Source organism: Sus scrofa, chromosome 10, assembly GCF_000003025.6.
Source record: "Sus scrofa isolate TJ Tabasco breed Duroc chromosome 10, Sscrofa11.1, whole genome shotgun sequence".
Taxonomy (NCBI): Eukaryota; Metazoa; Chordata; class Mammalia; order Artiodactyla; family Suidae; genus Sus; species Sus scrofa.
This window is the reverse complement of record NC_010452.4, coordinates 67,680,276-67,699,085: the sequence shown is the minus strand read 5'-3', so window position 1 is coordinate 67,699,085 and position 18,810 is coordinate 67,680,276. Positions and strand designations below refer to the sequence as shown.

The following is an 18,810-nucleotide window of genomic DNA, read 5'->3' as shown; positions in this document are numbered from 1 at the left end:
AGTTAAAAAAGTTCGCAGAGAACCTGAGCGCCTGCCGTAGGCCCCTTAACAACAAGAACAGCTCAGGCTCGTGCACTTTGGTTTTTGCTGCCTCTGACATAGAGGCTTAAATTTCGCCCGAGCTTCTCGGAAAACCCCCTAAGCTCCCCAAAGGCCTCTGCATTCCCCAGAGAAGTTCCTTAAACACTCAGCTGCCAATTTAACTCCTTTTCCTCCAGAGAGCACTTGGGCCTGCGGTGCCGTCAGCACAGGTGGCTCGTGGAGATGCTGAGATCCAGGAATGGATTTGGCGGAAGGAGCAGCAGCAGCGCCGGGTCGTGTGGTTGCTCCCTTAACTTCCTGCTTCCCGGGTCTGCTCGGGCTTTGGGCTGCAGGGGTGTCCTGCCCCCTGTCCTCGGGTCTTGTACGTTGTTCAGCCCTTCTGTCTCCACTTCCCCAAGCTCCCCCCGCCCCAACTTCGGGGAGAGGTGAAGATCCTGGACCTCCCAGCCATGCTCCCAGGATTAGCCGCTGAGGCTGTTCTCCCCCCAGTTACACTGTTAACAGACCAGCCCGCAGGGCCCCGGAAATAACTCTTGCAAAGGAGAGAGGACAAGAATTTCTCGCAGGCTCTCCTGTGAATGAGGAGGAACTGGGCCCGCTGGGGGCTGATCGAGGCAACTGAGCGAAGATTGAATTGCACCCAGAGGGGAGGACATTTGAAGGCCTCTGTTAAATGCTTTGTGCGGACCTTTCAAAGGCCCATCACACGGAACCCAGAAGCTCTAGAACATGGAACTTGCTTTCCTTCTTGCTTAGGAATCTTCTCCCTGATACAAAGCGGTTGAAAATGATGCAGTTGGGTGGGTGGATTGATGTTTCGACATCAGGCTTGCAACCCCGTTCCTTAAGGAGGTAAACGCACCTGTCCTGAGCTCACAAATGCCCATCCGGACACGCGGCTCTGGAAAGACTGCACAGTCCATCTGCCTCCCACTCCCCAGACCCTCCTCCCTGTTGGTCTGAGCGCTTCTGTATGTTGTGAAAGATGAGGGTCTGGAATCAGGACTGTCCAGCTCTTAAAAAGGAACATTTTTCATTGGTAACTTCCTTGGACTTCTGATATATTCCAGAATTCCACTTTCATTTTTTTCTCTTCCTTGAAGTAAATCTTACCATGTCCAAAATATAAACACCTCCGAAGGTGAGAAACTGCCCACATGCCCCCAAGACCAAAGAGGAAGAGACTTTATGATGCGGGCTGCCCAGAAGCCCCCTTCTGAGCCCAGTGCAGCTGAAGGTCTGGCTCAGAACCTGTGAAGAAGAGTTAGGGTTGGTCCTCTTCCGTCTGCTTCACAAACATGAGTAAGAAGTGATTTACAATCCTTTACTGCTAAACTAGTGAGTTTTGGAGTTCCCGTTGTGGCTCAGTGGAAATGGATCTGACTAGTATGCATGAGGACAAGGGTTCAATCCCTGGCCTTGCTCAGGGAGTTAAGGATCCAGTGTTGCCATGAGCTGTGGTGTAGGTCAAAGACCGGCTCGGGTCCCGCATTGCTGTGGCTGTGGTGTAGGCTGGCGGCTACAGCTCCAATTCGACCCCTAGCCTGGGAACCTCCATATGCTGCAGGTGCGGCCCTAAAACAATCCTGGTTTTGTGCTGACATACCCAATTCACAGCTAAAATTTTGTGACAGAAGCTAGTCTCTGCTTGTACCTGTCTGCGTTTTTATATCTATAGATGTGTTTGTTTCATGCATGTGATTTTTCTATGTTCAAATGGTCGTGCAAAAAATTGGTAAATAGGAGTTCCTGTCATGGCTCAGTGGTTAATGAATCTGACTAGGAACCATGAGGTTGCGGGTTCGATCCCTGCCCTTGCTCAGTGGGTTAAGGATCTGGCATGGCCGTGAGCTGTGGGTGTAGGTTGCAGACGCGGCTCGGATCCTGCATTGCTGTGGCTCTGGTGTAGGCCAGTGACTATGGCTCCGATTCAGCTCCTAGCCTGGGAAACTCCATATGCTGTGGGAGCAGCCCAAGAAATGGTAAAAAGATTAAAAAAAAAACTGGTAAATAGCTGTACTTCATTGACGTAACGCAAAGTGCTATATAACTATTCCTAAATTCTCAAATAGAAAATAACCTAAATGCTTTGAGTTCTCATGATCTAGGTAACATATTTGGTAAAGTCTAGCTTGATAGGTTTAATTTTAAAAGACAGGTCTTCAGAGTTATCAAGGCTAAATACAGTACTCACAGCGCTTAATCTACCTGGTTTTATTAGTCAACTAAGCTTATGTTATTTTCTTTTTACAAAATTTCAGTGAAGAAAATAACTTGAATGATAGCTGAATACCTCATGAAATTTCCTGACTAATCTAAGTAGAATTAAATAGATGTAAGCTGGGTACAAGTTTACAAATGAACATTTTACTAATACGTGTTTTATGGTAAATCTACTTAGAGAAAATTCTTTGGCAACTTACATCTTTAAATGTTTCCTCAGTTTAATGATGGAAATTCATTGACTAGATCATTTCTAAATTAAACATTCCTACACATAGGCTTTTTTTTGGTAAGATGACTTGGATCTGTCAGTAGACATATCTTAGGCCCCATTAAAACTGTCCTACGTAAGCATATGCTTCTGGAAGTTACGAACTGTAGGTATTTGCCAACCTCCAGAATGCTGGCGTGCAACAGTTGAGTGTCGCCAACCTAGTTTTCACTAGGAATTAAGGTTTATCAGCGTTAAGAATTCTTATATACATACACACACACACATATGATTGAAACCCCTAGAAATAAGGGAATCGACTGTGCATGCAGGGAACATAGGTTGTATTTTTGGCTAATGTGTGTTATGGAGCTGTTTTAGGAAATGGGTGGTATAATGGCTTTTCCTCCAGGATGAGAGAAAAATAGAGGATGAACTAAATGGATCCAGAAAGCTTTGGGGACGGAGAGAGGTTTTTCTTTGTTTAAGCCACAGCTAAAATCGAATGAGAGTGTTAGTGATTCTAAAGATAAGCTTGATCAATGGTGTCCTTACATAAACAGACTTCACCTGCTAAAAGGGCAGTTTCCTTGGACTGTCGGTCTGTTCCTGACAGGGTTGTGGAGGATTTTCCTCAGCTCTTGTTTTGTCGAAATTATTTCCTTCACTTCAGGTTGTCTTTGTTCTTTGGAACTTAAGATACTCGGTTCCCTGTTATCCGTGGGACGCGCCTGCCTGACCGGGCAAACGGGGACAACACTTGTGTATCAAACACCTGTGCTTCTGAGTTGTCATTGGCATCTTTGGCCCCCGCAGCCCTACCCCTCCTCCTCGGCTCGGGGTGGGAGAGAAGCCTCAGTCGCCTGACCCGCCCCCGAGTGTCACTTTTCCTGGGCTCCCGTGGGTGTGGAAGGTCTTTCTCTCCTGCTCATCTGTCTAATGCCTGTTTGATGCACCTGCTAAAGACCCCAGAGGGAAGAGGGGAAAAGCTTTGCTGACCCTATGCCCTCTGACGTGTGTGTGTTGAGTTCTTACCCCCAAAGATGATGGTGCTGGGAGCTGGGGCCTTGGAGTCGGATGGGAATTAGTGCCTTTATGGGGGGGGGGGCTCCCGCACCCTTTCTGTCCCCTGAGGACCCACTGAGAGGATGCCTGCTACGACCCAGGCAGTGGTCCTCCAGACCCTGACCTGGACGCCTTGATCCCAGACGTCCAGCCTCCAGAACTGTGAGAAATAAATGTGGGTCATTCCTAAGCCTCCAACACGGGCGTCTGCTGCAGCCACCAGGCTGGAATCAGACTCCAGAAACCGAGAACTAGTCCAATCGGTAGAGAAAGGTCATTGCAGCGCAGCTGACATTAACCTAAGGAGTCCAGATCATAACCTTCCAGTCTAGACTGTGTTTGTTGAAAGGATAACTATTAAGAAGGCTTCACGTCCGTCTGCGTCTAAAGCAATCACGTTGGTATTGATAGAATTTCTACAGTAACCAGTTATCAGATTTCAGTCCTGTGTGAAGTTTTGGCACGAAATTTTGTTTTGTGGGAAGATTAAGATTGAATTACCATGTGAATCTTTAGGAAATACCTATTTTTTTTTTTTTTTTTTACTTGGGAGTGTTTAGATTATGTGACTTTGCAAGTTTCACGTTTCTCAAGGTTCTCGCATTTTTTTGTGTGTGTGTAAGGTGGTTCTCTTTAAGTGGGCCAGCGTGGCACGTGGCAAGGACTCGTTGACTGTGAGCTTTGGTCACTGCTGCTACCCTGACTTTCGATGTCACCCCTGTAACAGGAGGATTTGTATCTGTTCTCTTAGCTTTTCTTTTTCGTTCAGGGCCGTGCCCACAGCGTATGGAAGCTCCCAGGCGAGGAGCTGAGTCAGAGCTGCAGGCGCTGCTCTACCACAGCAACGCCAGATCCAAGCCGAGTCTGTGACCTAAGCCCCTGCTCGCGGCACCGCCAGATCCTTAACCCACTGAGTGAGGCCAGGGATCCAGTCCGCACCGGGGTGAATACTAGTCGGTTTCATTGCGGCTGACCACACCGGGAACTCCTGTCCACCTGGCTTCTTAACACAGTTGGCACCGAAGCTAATGATCAGTAATCAACAGTAGTGCAATTGAAAAAGCATGGGATTTTGTTTCTGGCCAACCTTCTGTTGTTTAGAAAAGCTAATACTCTGATCCTGGACAATGTCATAAGCCAAAAGGGAGGCTTTTTATAGAAAAAACATTACGATGACCTCATAAGGACGCTGTTAGATGAAATGGCTGTGACCCCGAGGCAGCTACGTCAGGCAGGAAAGGAAGGCTAGAGGTTATCAAATCAAACACCGAGGACGGCCCATCCCGAGGCTGTAGGCTCCAGGTGATCAATAATGGTCTTGCTTCATTTTTGCGCCCTTTCTCCAAGTCCCCGGCCCCAACCGACCGCAGGGCCTCCTGCCCACTCAGTTTGGGGCTGACCGATGCCAGTCAGTTTCTGTTGAAATGAGCTCTTCAGGTTTTTAATGTACCTCAGTTCACTTTGGACTCTTAGTAACGCTGAACCTTCGCAGAGACCAGTCAACCCGTTTGCTGCCTCCGTCCGAGGCCGCCGGTGGAGAGAAGGAACTGAGCATTCAAGTCGATCCAAGCACACAACTCGTGGGGAATAGGACAATGTCTCAGCCACTTCATGTGCTGGTTTGATTCTTTTAAACTTAGAAGGGACTTTAGATTTGATATTTCAGTTTTACCTTACATGAAATTATAAAGATAACCTCCGATTTTTGAGAATCGTCCAACATTGTATATGCCATGATTTAAAAAACCGTCTCTTACAATTCAGTGGAAAGGTTTTTAAACGTTCGGTACACGTGAAGGCTGCACTGTCGGGGTCCTTGGGGAAAGAGAGCCGGGTGGGGTGCTCTGGACCTAAGAGAACCCGCTGGGCCCAAGGCATTTTGTGCTCTAAGCCGGGCTGCAGTGCTTGTCCTGGAACAGGTCTCAGGAATTCTCTGAAGGGAACAGAGGCAGACAGGAGCTGGGAAAAGGCAGGCAGACACAGTGCAGGGATGCGGCAGAATCCCGGGGCCTCCAGAGATACAGGTGACAATGTGTCTTTGGGATCTGCGCCCCTGAGACCCCCCCCCACTGGGGGGTGGGGGACGAAGGGTGTGGACTCTGCTTATCCCAATCAACTGAGGCCTGGACCCCGTCCACCCCGTCCCCGTTCTGTGCTGCAGGCCCCGTCCTGAACGCACACGTCCCCCATCCTGAAACGTGCCCAGTCCTGCTGTTTCTCCTGGAAACCGCTTTGGGCCAGGTTCCCAGGGTACCCCTAACTTGCTGCAGGTAACAACCCTCCATGGATCTCGGGCTGGTTGGGTCTGTTGGCTGGACGCCTGCAGGGAGGGGAGCCTGGTTTGGGGGCGGCAGCATCAATGCCTTTCATTTACTCTTCCCCCATCAATTTTCAGCCAGCATGTGTGTTTCATGTGAATTAACTGCCCAGATCTGGAGGCGGCGCAGCGGGAGGGTGACGGCTCGCTCCGCAGGCGCGGGTTGGGGAACAGGACACTACACAGACCTGGACGCTGGTTCCCCCAGGACCAAGGGAAATGGGGGGTTGGAGGCTTAAGCTGGCCGCCTGCGGAGCTCAGAGGGCACAGGCGGCAGGAGGAAGATCTGAGCTTGGGGGTGAAGCCGGATTTAGGGCAGTAAGGAGCAGGATCCAGGGGAAGGCGTGAGATGCAGGACAGTGTGGTGCTTGACGGTGAGTGGAAACCATGCCCCGTGCTGTTTAGCCCCTGTTCTAGAATTCTAGTTATAAAAATTTAATTATAAATTTGAAGTTTTAATTAGAAAATTTTCTAATAGAGAATCTACCCCAAAACTCCTGGGAAGCCATGTGCATTCCCTTGGCCTTGAAGATGTAAGTCATGCGTCTTTGAAAAGTAAACCCTCCCGAAGGTACGGGGACACTGCCGGGGACGCCTGCGGCTGGAGGGGAGGCGGCTTTCAGAACAGACGCTAGATGAGGTTTACGGCATTGCACCTGACGGATGACTAAAATTTTGGAACAAAAGCTGTGGGATGACTGTCTCTTTATGGATAAACGCGTATAATTTTCTATTCTGGATGAATTGTCAAAATTGTGAAAGACCTCTAGTCAGTTTCAAGAAAAATCTTTAATATCCAGAAGGCACATAGGTAAAACCAAAACTTTTAATTTGCCAAAAGCGGATTTCTTGGACTATTGGTCTGTTCTCCAAGGTTGTGAAAGCCTTACTGTTTAAGTAAACTGCCCATAAAACAAAGATTCTGTCTTATCAAAATAATTTCCCCTGCTGCATATTGTCTGTATCAGATCTTTGATTACTCAAGGAAACTGAGTCGTCCTTATTAAAAGAGCTATTTTTTATAATTACATCCATTTTTATATTTGCCGTGAAGTCTTTGTCACTTAGGTTGAAGGAGTAGCTTGTTTCATGGAGACCTATGCTCCTATGTAATTATTTGGAAACCTGATATTTTTGGCAAACTCCCCCCCCACCCTCCAATCATGCAAAATGAAGGTGTTTTTGGCTGGCCCACAGCATATGGAGTTGCCAGGCCAGGAACCAGATCTGAGCTGCAGCTGTGACCTACACCGCAGCTGTGGCAATGCTGGATCCTTAGCCCACCGTGCCAGACCAGGGATTGAACCTGCCTCCCAGCGCTGCAGAGACGCTGCCCATCCCCACAGCGGGAACGCCAAGGTTTTTAGACCTTGAACTTAAGTTGGGATTCTTCTGGCGGGCTCTTGAAACATAAGACATGTCCTCTCTCCTTGCAGTAGGAGCTGCCAAGGTGATGCGGCTTATTCGATGCTACACTGCCCTCCCCTGTAATTCAGCACGAGTGATGCTAAACTAACATCCGGCTGTCATTTTATGACATTTCTAAAGAACACTGTCCTGATAGAGGTCTGTCGTAACTCTAATGACTAAAATATGTCACAGACATAACTAAATTCCTGTCAATTGAAGTATAATAAGCTTGTCAGGGCGTTCATCGTGGCCGTGTTTCTTTTCTCATGGACGGTTCCTGGTGCTCTGGCTGGAGTGCTCTCAGGAGGTTCCTGGGCCGCCTCCAAGCACAGGTAAGTCAACCTGCCCCCCTGGAGGAGGCCAGCCCCTCCCAGAGGCTGGCGGCACCGCCCGCGTGTCCGGGGGAGCCCCAGACCGACCCTGTCCTCCGCCCAGAGAGGCAGGCCCTTAACGCGGCCGTGGTGGCTGGTCCTCTTGCGCTCAGTGGCTGTCAGGGGAGCCCTGAAGCTGAACCTCCTAGCGGGTCGGTCCCCAGAACTCTGTCCCTTTGGAGAAAGATTTGGCAGAGAGACTGACAAAAGGCCTTTGGACGGAGAGGAAGAGGGGGCCAGGCAGGTTTGTTAGGAAAGACGGGGCGGCAGAGGCCGGCTGGGGTGCCGGTCGGGGGTTGGGGGGAGCGAGGTGCGCTTTAAATCACTCCTGCGGCCCGTGTCGTCTGGTTTGTCTGGCTGTGGCCTGACTCAGGCCTGCCCTCGGGTGGATTCTAGCCCGAGGGCTCGGGGGCGCCGCGGTGGGGTGGGGGGCAGTGCTGTGGTCTGGGGCCCTCCCTTCCGACCCCTGGGTAACCTTTCTGCGCGTGCGCTGTCCCTGAGCGCCCCTGGACCTCCGGAGCGAGAAGCGGATGCTATCTGCATCCGAGGACACGGCTTTCATCTTGCGGTCGTCTGTCCCCAGGGAACAGACCTAGTTGCTTGGCCTGGACCCACCCTCTCCTGCTTTCCTCTCACCTCCGCTGCAGGACCATCCGCAGACGTTGCTGGAACCCCTTCGAGGAGAGGCTGATCTGCCAACCTGCGGGCAAAATCACGGTCTCTGTACACCGATGCCAAGGAGAAACAGGGAACAGAAAAAGTAGCTTTAATGTCCAGGCAAAGAGGGGGACACAGCTGGCTAGTGACTCAAGGACAGTCCCCCTCCTCCCTCACCTTGGAGGGGCTGGCGAGGACTCCTGCTGGTTCAGGGAGCGGGGCGTGGTCAGCTCCTGGGCGTTTCCTGATTGGCGGGTGGTGAGGTCGTCGGGCGTCAGCATCATCCACCTGCTGGTTCCCACCGCTCCGGGGTCTCCGAGCTTGCGGGCAGCACACAGTTGACTTCGCCCCCATGGTGGGGCTTCAGCGCCTGCAGCGCAGCTCCAGGGACAGGGTATTATCTGTGGCCCTTGCGGAAGAACTGAAGGCCCTTGCTTTGTTGAATGGCTAAACCATCATTGTCTTGCTTGAATGTTTTCCTTTATTTTCTCACTTCTGATTGAATTGGTTCTCTGAAGTTTTGTATCCCTAAAAAGGCAGCTGGAGAGCATGAGTGGGAGTCTGCTCTGGGAAGGCCTTGCGGGGTCCTCTTGGTTAAAAGCCCACAGCAATCTTGAGGCCCAGACGCTGCCATCGAATCCTGAGGAACTCTCTGGTCTGGCCCATCCCATCCCGTCCATCAAGCATCTGCCGCCAGCACGGCCTCGGGCCAGTGTGTGGTGTTCGGACCACCAGGTCAGGCTCCTGCAGCGCCAGCCTCCCCCTTCTCACGGCCAGGCAGGCATGGTGTTTCCCTCTGGTACGGGCTCGGTCCCCTCTGTTGGTCTGTCACAGCCCACACAGAAGCCCTCGCTGAATTCGGCCAGCAACGCCCGTCTTCACTAAGCACGGACCGTGAAACCAGGCAGGGCCCTGTGGGCTCCTGGGCACACAAGCCTTTCTGCATCCCCCGTTTCTTACTTTTTATGGACTAGGTCTCGGCCTCCAAGGCCTTCCCCAGGCTCCAAAGGGCAGGTTCAGACAGTCGCTCGTCAGGGCAGGGAGAGGATGTGGAGAGCGGGGGGGGAGCCGTCGGGAGACAGTAGCACAGCCTGGGGGCAGGTCCTGGTTCCTCCTCTAGGAAGACACAGAACAGCAGCTTTGAGTTCTTCTGCCGAACTGTAACCCCCAGCAAATGGAAACCAGAGAGGAGGACCCCCGGAACCAGTCCCGGGGCCACCCAGCCCCAGCTCTGGAGAAGACTGCAAGCCGGCATCCACCCAGATCTGTGGTCCTTTTTCTACTCCCAAACTATAGAACGACTTCCTAGTCTCTCCTAAAGGGTGGCACAGCCTTTGGGGCATTAGCCCATTGTGGCTGCCCTTGCCTGGCAAAGAAATGAAAGCGATTTTTTTTTTCTCCTTAGCTCGGAACCGTTTCCACATTAATCTGGTACTAGTAGCTGAGTTGGTGGTGAATTTTGGGGGCTTGTCCGGCCTGGCCTCGTGGGCGGCTGACCCTGTGGGGCACCTCGGCTTGATGGTTGCTCTGGGGTTTCTCTCCTTTGGGAGAGTGGAGGGTTGGAGGAGGCTTCCAGAGGCCAGGTCGCCAGGGGTCCCCCCTAGAGCCATGCCCTGATCATACCCGCCCTGCCATCTCTGGGGTGGGAGCAGGTAACAGGAGAGAGGCAAGGCCGTCACCCAGCCCACACCGACCCAAAGCTCCTGCTCGGAGAAATCATCTGGGGGAGAAGAAAAGCAGAGTCTGGGGATGTCGGGACATCTCTGCCAGCGTCTGGGTAAGTTGCCTGGCGCACACTTTGAGGCCCCTGGGTTCTGGTTCCTGTGACAATTCTAGGCTCTTGCTGGCAAGTCTGTTTGTAAAGGCATCACTTGGACTCAGGTCCAGGGCTTTATCGTGGTGTTTTTGCTTTGTTTTTGCGTGCATTTAATTCCATGTGATGGTACCCTGGGAAAGCTTTTGAGTGGAACTAGGCGTCAGTCTGATTTCCGCTCGGCTGTTGGGCGTGCTGGCCTAGGCCCCAGTTGTGCATGCAAGGGGGGGAACAAAGCCAATATGGGAAGCACCTCTGAAATTCCATCAGGCAGTTCCCTGGGGAGCCAGCTGGTCCTCTCGTAGCTACGAACCAAGGGCTCTTCTGGGATCGACTCACGGGAAACCAGCCCCAAGGGGCCCCTCGGCTTGATGGACACTTTGCCGAGTTGCAGCAGCAAGTCTACGGTGGCTTTAGAAAAGGAGGATGCGCGCCTTCGGTAAAGAAGGAACGTGGAATGGAATTGCGTTTCTTAAGGAGAAGGAATTTGGTCTGGTGGCTTGTTTGGGATGAAGAAACGGGACAAACAGGACAGACGGAAGGTCTGAGGGAAGTGGACGCTCCGGACTGAGTTCAGGATTTTAACTGAACTTGAACAGCGAGCTGGGGCAAAACTTGAACGTGGCCTCTGCTCGAAGACCGTCTTGCGTGCTCGTGACAACAGCTCATGTGACGCTCTTTGCCTTTAAGTGATTTGTTTTTGCCTTTGAGGTCTCTTGTCACTTGGGAAAAGTATTATCCACGGTGACCTGTAATTTTTAAATGTTTAAAAAATATATGTTTAAGGAACTTCCTATCAAAGTTTCCTTCTGTTTTTTGTTTTTTCTTTTTTTTCCCACTTCAGCTGACTTTGGGATGCTTCAGAGGCCCCGAGGTGTCTCAGGAGTGGTGGAAGGGGAGAGGTAAGGCTCTCCCGTGTATTTTCCTAGTTAATTTATCAAATGAGTGATAAGCCTCCTTGGATTAGACCGTGTGATGTCACAACAGGAACCAAGTTTGTCAGTTGCATTGTAATCAGGTTGTAAATGTCTCTTGAGTCTGGTCAGTATAGGCAGTTAATGGCTTTACTGGGATGGCTTTGCAAAAATGCTTCCTCTTAAGAGAAAATTTATGGAACGACTCTTTGAAACGTGAGTTCCTGATATTCAGACCACAGTGCTGAACTGGACCCCTGCACTGCACTGGTCTGTAGAGAGGACTCCTGCATCAACGTCATCTTAAAGCAAGGCTCACATGGAGTGAAACTGCACCAGGATGAGAGGATGCAGACCCCTCGCCCTGAACCTGACTCGTGAGATGATTTGTTTTCCTGAACTTCTGTGTGTGAATCAAATGTTTTTCCATCAGGAGCAGGATCCTATGTTAATTTAAAAAAAATCAGTCCAGGAGTTGCCATCATGGCTCAGTGGTTAACGAACCTGACTAGTATCCGTGAGGTTAAGGATCCAGCGTTGCCCTGAGCTGTGTGTAGGTTGCAGACCCGGCTCGACTCCCATGTGGCTGTGGTGTAGGCCCCAGGTACAGCTCTGACTCACCCCCTAGCCTGGGAACTTCCATGTGCCATGGGTGTAGCCCTAAAAAGACCCCCCCCCCCAAAAAAAGAACAATCGTTGGGTTTGTGGCCAGTTATCTGTGTCTAGTACTTCCAGGTTAGCTTGGTGCATTTCTCCTTCCCAAGGCTCTGACCAAATAGCCCTTAGGAACTTTATTGCTAGGCGGATTATCTCACCTGGCCAATTAATAAAGCCTGCTGTGACCCTGACCACAGATAAGAATTTCTTTTAGGGTCACTCAAACTTAGAAACGAGCAGCTAAGTCTCAACCAAAAACCGTAGCTGGTTTGTTAGAAGGGCACGTCCGCAAGGCCGGGATGAATTTCTGTGCCTCTAACACCAGGCTCTGGGCATAGACGGAATCCCGAGATCCTGTGCTGCTTGGTCTGCTCCCTGGGCTTGACATCTCTGAAAACTGGCTTGGCGTGGGAAGCTCTTGGTGTATGTTGTACGCTCTGTTGTTAGCTATATTCTGCCTTTTTTTATAAGGCTGTTTGTTGTTTTGCCACATGTGTAGCTGAGCCTCCAAAAAATGAAGTGACTGGAAGCAGCTGATCAAATACGTAGTTCTTTGCCAGGTCAGTGATTGCCGTAGTGTAACTCTAGCTATGAGAAGATGTGACAAGGGAATTATTGTCCTGGACCACGACAGACTAGAAAGACGGTGGTCCAGAGACTTTCGGCTGTTGCGATAAGGCCCAGTCCAGTGAAAGCACATCAAGGGCCTGTCAATGAGAGCGTTGCCAGACCTGGGAATGAGCATCCTGGCACCGTGGGATGAAATGCCTCCCAAAGTGGTCGCGTCGGGAGCCCTGTGAGCTGGAGAGGAGCGCTTGCCGTCTGCCTCTGCATGGATAAATCGTGAGCCGCCGCAGCTGCTGGCACTTAACACCCCTTGAAAAGAGCTCCGGGTGGAGATCAGCAGGGAGGCCTCTGCTCTGGGACAACCCACAGAGCCAGGTCCTCAGAAGATTTTATGAGCCCAGTTCTTGCATCCCTCATAGCTAGAAAAGCGCTAAAACCCTTGACAGTGATATCTGCCTTGGCCATTAAGGAAAATAGTTTTACAGATAAACATGGAGTAACCGTGGTTCAGACGTGCAGACTAATGCTAGGCGGCATTAGGATCGTGGTTTCAGACGGCTCCTTGTGTTGCTGGGAACTCGCGCTTTCTGCGCTGTGTCGGACGTGTGTTGCCACCAAGGCATTCCTACAGCGATGTCTGCTGGTAGCTGCAGCCTATGGTTTCAAGGTCTCCTCTTGTAACTATTTAAACAATGAAATCACTTTGGATCAGACATCAGCAGAAAAACGATGCGTGATGGCCACTAGCTCGCTTTAGGTGTATGTCAGTACCACATCGGACGTTAAAAACCCGCTTAGATAAGGTGGACACCGGACTCCAGGTCTCTCCGCGTGCCCGTCCAGATGAGTTTGGGGCCACTTCTCCTGGACTCCCCAGGGAGTGAGATTCTGTCAACGTTCGGTTGTCACTCCTCCTGCGGGCCTGTTGCACCAGAACAGTCCAGGCATCGAGATCTCAGTCATACAAGACTAGGAGCCGGGACTCGGGACTCAGGAATATTTCTAATTCGGTGTCCATTCCCCAAAATGAGGCAGGACTGTGCCCCATTTCAGCAGGAAGTAGGGGGTTGTTGCCCTGCTCCCCATGCAAAGACTTGGGGCAAAACGGGAGCATAGACCTAAAACCAGCTCCACGGAAGCAGAGTTCCTCTGCCGAGCTTAACGTCTCCGTCCAAGACGCATGCTCACCCGCTTGTCCGTCACCTGTTCTCGAGGTGAAGGGTGTCAGAAGAGGGAAGCAAACAGCAGGGCCCGTGGGGCTCCTGGGCGCAAAAGCCTGTGTCCCCCATTTCCTGTGTGTCGAGAACAAGCTGCATCCTCTGCGGCCTTCCCTGAGCTCCAAGGGGCAGGTGCTGCTCAGGGAAGGGAGGGGATGCAGCGCCCGGGGAGGAGCGGTCAAGAGACACAACGGTGCCACCTTGGGCAGGGTCCTGGCTCCTCAAGGGATACACGTCATACCTTTGAGCTCTTCTGCAGACCTAAAACCCCCAATAGGTGGAAGATGTTGGCTACCTGATGAAGCCTTACCATTCCAGAAAGGAGGCCCACCGGGACCCGTCGTCCCAGGGCCACTAAACAGCCGCTCTGAAGAAGGCCAGCTGGCTCCTACCCTGAACCTTCCCCGCGGCCCCGTTTCCGCAGGAAGAGCATCTCCTGTCCTCCCAAGGGCACCGTCTTTAAGGCATTAGCCTGCTGCGCCTCCTTCAGCAGTAAAAGCTGGTTTTCCTCCTTTGCTCAAAACTGACTCTGCATTTCTGTCCGGCACTGGAGGACAGAGGCCAAGTTTCAGTGACAGTACTGCCTCCCAGGGAGACACCTGTGCTGTTGTCCGAGCAGGATTCAGGTACCTGGCGAGTGGGCTTGGGTTCATGAAGTCACGTGGCAGTGATGCCCGAGGAAGCCTCGGCCTTGGTGGTTTGGCCCGAGGGGCATTCGGCGGACAGAGTAGCCCCTGAGGACCAGGGGTTCAGCCTGCCTGCTCCTGCCCACGCCTGGGTCGTCACCCTGTGTCCCGCTCGGTGCAGCCGCAGAGCTGCCAGACAGATGGGCCCCTCGACGGCCCTGGGTCCTTGAGGAGGCACCTGTGAGGGATGAGCGAGTCCTGACAGCCTGAGGGCGGGAGACTGGACTCTGAGCTGGACCCGGTCAGGGGCCCTGGAAGCACGCAGCCTTGAGGGAGTGTGCTGAGGCCACCTGGACAGAGCAGGTGAGTGAACCCCGGGAAGGCCTCAGGGAGGGGGATCCTCCCGGATGGGCGGGTGTAGAAATCTCCTGTCGGGCTGCCTCCCGTGCAGGCCCCCCCCGCCCCTGCCCGTCTGGAGTGTCGCCCGCTCTTAGGTCTCCCTGCCTTGCGTGCCTGGGGCCGCTTTGCAGACCGGCTCCATCCAAGTTGTGCTCCTGCCCAGCCCCCGTCCCTGTGCGCTCCCATCGCCGAAACTCGGCCTCTGTCCACTGGCGCAGAGAGAAATGCAGAGACAGTTTGGGGTAAGAAGAAAAATAGCTTTTATTACTTTGCCTGGCGAAGGAGGCCACCGCAGGCTAATGCCTGAAAGATGTGTCCTCCTCGGGGAAGAACTGCGGGGAGGTGTATTGTCTAAAAGAAAAACAGCAGGTTTGGGGTAGAGGGGCCTTCTTTGGGGGAATTGGGCATCAGAGCTGGTGGCAGGAGATCTCGGCTTGACCACGATGCTGGTCTTGTGTCTGTGCCCAGAGGGACACAGCCGATTGTCCCAGAGGACATGCTGGTCAGAGATCCGAAGAAACCCGGCGAGTTCCTGAAACACACCCTGTGCTGGTGACCGAACCCACAGGCGGCTGCCGAGGGCGCCGCGTCCTTGGTCACGGGCGACTGTGTTTAGGATGCACCCAGCGAGGGAGAAGCACAGGGTTGGCCCCAGGGTGTTCAGTTTTAAGAATTCGTTTCGAAAAGAAGCACGAGGACTCTCCCTTTGCTCTTAGGTGTGTAGGAGGCCCCCCGCATTACGTGAACCCCTTGAGAGGGAACCGGGATCCCGCCCCAAGCCGTGCTCTTGTCGCCTGACTGGTTCTCCCTCCCCTGATCGGCAGCCGTCCGAGCCTGCCCCTGGGAACTCGGGGAAGGCCGTGGAGGTGAATGAGGCCCGTTCCTAAGAACAAGAAATGGGGGACACGGAAGGGCTTGTGTGCCCAGGAGCCCCCACAGGGCCCGGCTGGGTTTTCACTCCTCAGCCGAGAATGTCAGCATCCGCAACACGGGAGGCAAACACCAAACCGCGTCTTGGCAGAACCGCACGAACAGGCGAGGTTCTTGAAGACCAGTCCCTTTCAGCCCCTCGAGAAATAGACACGTGCTGAAGACGTAAATCCGGCCCGTCCCCCCGGGAGGAGCTGTCAGGGGCTCCATCCCGCAAAGCCTGATCTTACTTTTGAGTATCACCAAGGAACCCGAGAGATTGGCCCGTAGGCTCGTGAAGTCCTGTCTTCAATGGAAAACGTACGGTGGCATCTTGAATTGGGGAGAGACGAGGCATCGGGACTCTCCACACGGTGTTTGCTGACCTTTTTCGGCATGAGCTGGTGTTCCCGAGAGCCATCGGTTTGATTCGCAAACGCTGGTTGAGAACCTTCTCCGGCCACACACAGGAAGGAAAGTGGCTCTTGCTCTGGGCCCCGTGTGTGGACGTTAATGTACAGATCTCAGTGAAAAAGCCGAAGCGGCGTCCCTGGCATTTTAAGTTCTGTCCTCTGGAATCTTAATAAAACACCCGTCAATTTTGTATCACGATCCCGAGGCACTGAGCAGCCTGTTTGGGTAATACCCCCCCAGAGTGTAGTTTTCTACATATTTGGTCTTTGTTCACTGCTCCTGGATGTGAGAAAGTTTCTTTTTAGGTAGCCGTGTCTTCCTCTTAATGTCTGCAGGCCGAGGTGTGTCACTGATGCAGACACATCGGAGCAAAGATTTACTCCAAAAAGGGGGTTACTTTCCGGTGCACCTGCGGACCAGTAACGATGCTTGCTCAGTGTGGCCAGTGAGAAAGGGGCATAGTTTCAACGCCATAGGTGGTCTGCTCTGTTTTAGCGCTAGCATGGGAATTTAGGCATCCTAAATGTGTGACAAATACCCTTTGTCATAGAAGGTCTGACACGCGAGCTATTTTGGCACCGGTGATACTTAACATGACTTTGAAATAGATCTTTACGGAAATACCAAGTACCCTGTGCCCTAGAAATGGGACTCTTCCCCCTGCTCACGAACCTGAGACTTAACAGTCCTACGTGATCTCGTTTGGAAGTCGGCGGTCACGTGGGTTAAAGGGTGCTCTGGCGTGAGAGGCCTCCAGCCCTCCCTCTGAGGAGGTGTACACACCTAGGCTCTCAGACACGGTGGGGACTTGAATACGGGCCGAGCAACAGGCACATGGTTGGCGTTTTCCGAATTCTCACCTGTCCTGGGCTTCTGCGCTCCCCCCACAAGCCGGAGCAGGAGCGCAGCTTACAAGGCGGCTCGTCGGAGGCGGTGGCCCGTGTTCAGGACCCAAGACCCGCCCTGTGGATTCGCTTGCCCAGTGGCTTTTCTTTGAATGTAGCTGTTTCTTCGGCGGCTCTGCCCTCCCCAGTGACCCAGGGTACAGGAGAGCAGTTAGGGATGCGTGTCACGCTGAGATGGTTCCCAGTGGAGCTTTGGATGATGTCGGGTGCACTCCCGGGAGTGAGAAGGTGCAGGGTCCCGGAAGCGCCTTGGCCTGTGACGGGGCGGGGGCGGCTGCGGAAACGCAGACCTTGGGGGCCGCGAGGCTGCCCTGCTGCCAGTGGCACTTCTCCACGGCTGATTGTGGCGTCGCTGTGCCCTCAGAGGAAGGACCCTTTATTAATCCAGTGTCTGAGTGCAAAAAAAGGGAAGCCACGGCCACAAGGACCGTTTGTGGCGTCTTTTTCTCTACTTTCAAGGACAGTAATAAACTTCTGAGCAGCGGGTGTGGGGGGGAGGCTGTGCAGAGACTGGGCCAAACTGGTCAGACGTTTGCAAAGTGCTTTCTCTGCTAAAAATGGCTAATTTAGAATTATTTCTCCTGAACAATGGGATTTAGTTGGAAAGTTTAAGAATTTAAGGTGCATATTTTATTCCATACTGAAATCTGAGATATCTACCTAACATTTATATATTCCTGTCTGATTCAGTGTTCCTGATTTTAAAAATTCAAAGTGCATTTTAATTCAAAAAAACTTGTTGTATTAAAAACCCATATGGATTAGAAGTGACAAGGGACTTAAGTATATTATAAAATCAACTTACAGGAACACATATTTACGGCAGATGTTTGTTTTTTAGAAGAAATCTAAAGTATACTGAGGCATGGTTATTTTAAAATGTTAAACTTCAAATTTTTTTAGCCATGCCCCCGGCAAGCAGAAGTCCCCAGGCCAGGGATCGAACCCTTGCCGCTGCAGTGACAACATCAAACCCTTAACCACTAGGCCTCTAGGAAACTCCTAAACCTATTTTGAGATAGACTCCAAGTGCAACCTTCCCAGAAGTGGGGGCCTGTGTGTGGATGTTGACCAAGCCGCATTCTACAGCAAAGGACCAACAAACGGCCAATGGGACAGTTAGAGTTGGCAGACCCCGTGGTCTCTGCCTCAACTGTCCTTGCGGACAAGAGGGCCGCGGCGTACTCGGACGCCCGAGGCAGGGCTATGTTCCAATAGGAACACATGGAGGAGGCAGCAGCCCAGACTTGCTCCGCCGCCACAGTTTGCCAATCCTTGTTACACAGCCATGCGTTTTTTGTTTTTGTTTGTGTGTGTGTGTGTGTAAAGTATAGTCGGTTTACAGTGTTGTGCCAATTGTTTTCTTTTTAGGGCTGCGCCTGCAGCACATGGAAACTCCCAGTTTAGGGGTCACATCAGAGCTGCGTCTGCTGGCCCACATCGCCAGATCTCAGCTGCGTCTGTGACCTACACAGAAACTCGCAGCAGCACCGGATCCTCGGCGCACTGAGCCAGGCCAGGGATTGAACCCACATCCTTGTGGATACCAGTCAGGTTCTTAACCTGCTAAGCTGTTTGTACCAATTTCTGCGGTGGGGCATGGCGACCCAGTCATGCGTACGTGTACGTGCTTTTTCCTGTGCTGCCTTCCGCCATGCTCTCTCCCCAGAGACTGGGGGTAGTTCCCCGGGCTGCCCAGCAGGACCTCATTGCTCATCCCTTCCAAATGGAATCGTCTGCATCCACCAACCCCAAACTCCCAGTCCATCCCATCCCCCCCCCCCCCCCCGGCAACCACAGGCCTGATCTTTTTCTGTTTTGTAGATGGGTTCATCTGTGCCATATTTTAATACCACATGTGGTACCAAATGTGATCTTATATGGCGTTTGTCTTTCTCTCTGACTAACTAGACTTAGTGTGAGAATCTCTAGTTGTATCCTGGTTGCATCATTTGTAAAGACTTTTCTCCCATTCTCTGGGTTGTCTTTTTTAAATGGCTTCCTTTGCACAAAAGCTTTTAATTAGGTCCTGTTGGTTTATTTCATTCCTTTTTTTGGCTGAGTAATATTCCATTGTGCATAGGTACCACCTC

General features: G+C 52.1%; 1 long non-coding RNA gene across 17 annotated transcripts in view; it reads left to right on the top strand.

Moving 5' to 3' along the window:
* LOC106505220 overlaps window positions 1-18,810 on the top strand; it is a 72,912-nt gene that overhangs the window by 36,955 nt on the left and 17,147 nt on the right. For 9 of the 17 annotated variants that reach the window (XR_002336453.1, XR_002336462.1, XR_002336458.1 and 6 more), the window contains exons 5-6: window positions 8,287-10,073; window positions 10,954-11,011. The exons of 4 other annotated variants lie outside the window; for them this stretch is intronic. This is a non-coding gene — a long non-coding RNA (uncharacterized LOC106505220). Of the gene's footprint in view, window positions 1-7,487; window positions 7,601-8,286; window positions 10,074-10,953; window positions 11,012-18,810 lie in introns of all 17 variants that reach the window. 4 more of the 17 variants (XR_002336464.1, XR_002336460.1, XR_002336455.1 and 1 more) reach the window with 3 other exon arrangements.